The following is a 5,440-nucleotide window of genomic DNA, read 5'->3' as shown; positions in this document are numbered from 1 at the left end:
AGAAGGGAATGGCAAGAAATATTCAAAGTGCTGAATACCAAGAACCTACAACCAAGATTACTTTATCCAGCAAAGCTATCATTCAGAATTGAAGGTCAGATAAAGAGCTTCACAGATAAGGAAAAGCTAAAGGAGTTCATCACCACCAAACCAGTATTATATGAAATGCTGAAAGGTATCCTTTAAGAAGAGGAAGAAGAAGAAAAAGGTAAAGATACAAATAATGAACAACAAATATGCATCTATCAACAAATGAATCTAAGAATCAAGTGAATAAATAACCTGATGTACAGAATGAACTGGTGATTATAATAGAATCAGGGACATAGAAAGGGAATAGACTGACTATTCTTGGGGGGAAAAGGGGTGTGGGAGATGCGGGAAGTGACTGGACAAAAATCATGCACCTATGGATGAACACAGTGGGTGGGGAGTGAGGGTGGAGGGTGGGGTGGGAGCTGGAAGGAGGGGAGTTATGGGGGGAAAAAAGAGGAACAAATGTAATAATCTGAACAATAAAGATTTAAAAAAAAAATAAAAAAAAAAATTAAAAAAAATAAAAAAAATTATTTTCTCTCATCATTGATGTTTCTCTCTCTCTTTGAAATCAATAAAAACATGTTTAAAAAAAAAGAAGAAAAGAAAGAAAGGTGAGAAAGCAGGCTAGGGAGAAGCTGGAAGCAGCCTGTGGTCTCCACAAGGTGAACAGTTATGCTCCCTCGTGATAACTTACTAGAAGCACAGATAGCTGCCACCACTGTCAATGGAGGTGTATCACCTACCGCCAATCTCCTTTCTAATTTTAACAGCACTTCATTGTCCTGAATAATTACTTGCTTTGACTTTTCAGTTTCCTATATTTATACTGATTTTTATGTGAAATTTATACTTCAGCAAAGGAAGCACTTTGAATCAACCCCAAACAAAGGCCTCTGAGTCAAGAAAGACTGGGGAGGCGGAAGTGTGGGCTGCTGGGCCACATCTGTGGGGAGCATGAGCAGTCTTCCCGGGCAGCTCAGGAAGCAGACCTTGGCATCCGGAGGCAAGACAGCTTCCCAGCTCTCTTGAGTTATGCCTCCACTTAACTGTGTTCACATTTTGAGATCCAATCTGCCCATATGTAAATACGTCTTCACCAAAGCACATTTCAAAGCCAAATCTAAGTAATGTTTACATCAGCTACCATTTTGCATTACCCAGGCAGTGTTCTCTTCCATTAAGGTTATTAACTGAACATTGGTTAGTGCTTAGAATGCAAACAAAAATATAACATTTCAGGGTTATTGCCCGTGACATATTTCAAGAGCGAAGTTACACTGGATATGACAATTCAAAGACATTCCAATACAGAACACTACGTCTGCCCCCAGTTTCTCCTGTATCTTCAAACAGAGGTGCCAAATTTTATTTCTCAAATGACTTATTTGTTGGTTCCGGCTCACAGGCCTGGAGATCGGTTGCCCTGTTGGGAGTGGGAGAGCAGGAGAAATAAGACCTGCCACACTTGTTCGGGAGGGAAAACTGGGGAGACAAAATTGGCAGGCAGAAGGACGGAATGAGGCGCCAGAAATGGGCTGGGGCAATGGGTTCAGATTTGATGGTGTCCCTTTTATGTGGCACTTTGGTGACATAAGACAAGGTTCTAGTTCTTAATGTTGGCACCCATCTATTCTACCCATGCAGCAGTGATAATTGTATTAAGACTTTCTATTATTTTTATTACTGTTCACATATATATACATATAGTATAAATATACTTAAGATAGTTTTTAAGATATTAGTATTATTATAATAATCTTTCTGTCTTATCTGAGGCTTCTCCTGCCAGTTCTAACAACCAATAGAATAAAAACCTTAGGTCCTAAGCCCTACCTGGTTTGGCTCAATGGATAAGAGTGTCAGCCCTCAGACTGAAGGGTCCCGGATTCGATTTTGGTCAAGGGCATGTACCTCAGTTACAGGCTCAATCCCCGGCCCTGGTTGGGGCGCGTGCAGGAGGCAACCAATCCACGTGTCTTTCTCACATCAATATTTCTCTCTCTGTGTCTACCCCTCCCCCTTCCACTCTCTCTAAAAATAAATGAAAAAAATATCCTTGGGTGAGGATTAACAACAACAATAACAAAAAAGAGCCCTAGCTGGTTTGGCTCGGTGGATAGAGCACTGGCCTGCAGACTCAGGAGTCCCAGGTTTAATTTCGGTCAAGGGCACATACTCAGTTGCGGGCTCAGTCCCCAGTAAGGGACATGCAGGAGGCAGCCGATCAATGATTCTCTCTCATCATTGATGTTTCTATCTCTCTCTCCCTTTCCCTTTTCTCTGAAATAAATAAAAATAATAATAAAAGAGTACCTATTATTTAAAAAAAAGAGAGAGAGAAAATAAAAACCTCGGGCCTTAAGATTTACTTCATTTTTTACTATTTTCTCTCATTTATCATTTCAACTCAAAGTCACAAAAGAACAGAAAAACCTCATTCAAACTCAGTGGGAATCTGACAATGAGTAGAACTTGGGAAGTAGCACTTGTGGATTATATTCCTAGGAAATTTACTTCAAGTGGAAAGAAAGTATATAAAAATATTATTTTCTCCTAGAAACCATGCTACAACAGGAGAAAGTTCCCGACCTATGGCCTATGCCAACCTTTACCAAATGCAGGGCTTAATAAACTATAAATGGAATATTTCATGTTTCATAGCATAAAGCTTTCTGAAGAATACATAAATCAATTAAGGAGTGCTACAGGTAGTCAATAAACATAAAATCCATTTAATAGGATGCAGCCTCTTCGACCACATTTTCCTGCCAAATATTATACTGAAGCCAAACAACTCTACGGAGCAGGTTTATTTGTTTCATGGATTTCAGGATGATTTCCTCGAGGACATTTGACAAGCACCTGGGAGGAAAGTGTGGTGCCGTGATTTGATGCCGTTTAAGAAAAGAGACAACTAACTCAGTTTTCTTCTTGTTCCCTTGCTTTCTTATAGTCATTTTTCCTGCCATAAACCTAGGGATTAGAACTAATCACAGCCGCTAGTGTGCTTGAGGTTGGGATTAATTTCCTCAAAAGGGGAGAGTAACATATGTTCATGTGAGAAACTGCCTGTTTAAGTGTCAGAAGTTACAACACGGGTGTAATTGGCAAAGGGCTGAATGTGTGAATTGCTCTGAGTACAAATCACCGTAAGGATTGCTTGCACGATTTTTCCCCTCCCTCCAGTTCCTCACTGAGTGGAAGACACATTAACTGGGAGGCTTTGGTTCAAGGTAAAATTGGGCAGACCCCCAGAGGGGCTGAGGATCCTGCATTAGACCTTAAAGTCATCCCAATTGTCATCACTTTAGACAACTATTCTACAGAGAGAAATTGTCACATATCCTTTTAGAATCCAAGAAGCAGCGAGGGAAAATGGCTCTTTAATAATTAGTCTCCAAATCTTGTAAAAAATCCCGAGTTTTATGTTAAGCCAATCTGTGTGACAAAATACAGTGAATGGTACAATTCGTTCTATTTCATGTAGGGGGGAAAAGAAAACTATTCATCTAATCTTGTACTACATCAAAATTGATTGAAAAAAGTCACAGATTAGTTCTGTCATTTCTGACAACATGATTTTTAGCAAAGGACTAAAAGCTTTGTTACATTGTGGGGGGAGGATGTTTTATTATTTCAGATCTTGGAGGAAAGACCCTTGCATCAAAATGGTTCAGCTATCACGGGCAGATATCCGTGTTCAGAATAACTCCCCTGTAGCCGCGTTTATTTTTCACAGACTGTGCTTTGTCAGTTTCACTTACCTGAAAAGGTCCGGTTATTCCTTCCCTTCATGTACAATCAACTCCACCGAAGCTGTGCTTGCCTCTGCTTGTCTTCTGATCCAGGGAAACCATGGAGGCAAAATGGTCATGTGCGATTTCCCCTTGAAATGGAAACTGCTGTTTGCCTCGCAGGTTGCAGAGCAGACTTCTTGTCTCCTAGAATCACCTAAAACACATTAGGAAACCAGAAGTTTCTCTTCTAAAAGCTGGTAAACCCAGCGTCAGAAACCGGCGCGTCCTGGATAAAGGCACTGGTGTCGTTCAGAACTCGTCGTTCCGGAGGTAGAACCAGTGTCAGCCTCAGGTTCTGAAAGTGGAGGAGGGCCCCCACCCGCTAGGCTCTCCTCCCGCCCCAACCCCAATATTTTTATTTTAAAGCAGGGGTTTCTAAATTTATTTTATTTATTTATTTTAATCCTCAACTGAGGATATTTTTCCACTGATTTTTAGAGAGAGTGGAAGGGAGGGGGAGAGACAGACAGAGAGAAAGAAACACATCGATTGGTTGCTTCCTTCACGTACCAGGGTCAGGGAGAGGTATGTGACCTTGAACGGAATCGAACCCAAGACCCTTCAGTTTGCAGGCCAACGCTCTATCCACTGAGCCAAACTGGCTAGGGTGAATATATTTCTTTTTTAAAAAATATATTTTTTATTGATTTTTTTAGACAGAAAGGGAGAGGGATAGAGAGATAGAAACATCCATGAGAGAGAAACATCATTGATCATCTGCCTCTTGCACATCCCCTACTGGAGATATAGCCCCAAATCCAGGCAGGTGCCCTGACCAGGAATAAATGGGGACCTCTCGGTTCCTAGGTCAATGCTCAACCCTGAGCTGCACTGGCCGGGCTAGGCTTTTTTTTTTTTTTAAATATATTTTTATTGATTTTAGAGAAGAAGGGATAGGGAGAGAGAGTTAGAAACATCAATGATGAGAGAGAATCATTGATTGGCTGCCTCCTGCGTGCCCCACTGGGGATCGAGCCCACTTCCTGGGCATGTGCCCTGACCTGGGCATGTGCCCTGCCCGGGAATCGAACCATGACCTCCTGGTTCATAGCTCCATGCTCAACCACTGAGCCACGCTGGTTGGACTGGGCTTTCAGTACAAAAAACGAAAAAGAAGTGAAGTGGGAGTTGGTGATTAGTTTTCCTTCTTTAACAAATCCAGCTTTCATTGGACTGTTTTCTTTTCTGCCTTCCTCGCGGAGTCAATTCCTTCGAAACAAGGAGGCAGTTCTTTCAAAAACACCCTTCCCTCCCTCTGCCCGTGTTTTCTGACCCCCAAACCCACCCATTGTCTGACTTGACAAGTAAGCAAGTGAACACAGGAAAATTGTGTAGAAGCTTCAGGTTGAGGAAAAAATAGTGTTGCAAGAAAGAAATACCAGTATGAATGTTGCTTGAAACCCTGGAATGGCCGCCAAAGATGTGAGGTAAAACCAGCCTTTTCATGGACTGGGCCTCACTCAAATGCAAAACCTGTTTAAATGTCAACACACCTTGGACAAGGAGGTAAGTCCTTTAAGAAGAACAGTGAAACTCATGAAGAGGTACTTATATGACTTAAACTGAGAGAACTCTCAGGTGACTTCTTAAGGGGCCGAGTGGCC

This window comes from Myotis lucifugus, unplaced genomic scaffold (genome assembly GCF_000147115.1).
Source record: "Myotis lucifugus unplaced genomic scaffold, Myoluc2.0 scaffold_27, whole genome shotgun sequence".
Lineage (NCBI taxonomy): Eukaryota > Metazoa > Chordata > Mammalia > Chiroptera > Vespertilionidae > Myotis > Myotis lucifugus.
Note: the sequence above shows the minus strand (reverse complement) of the source record.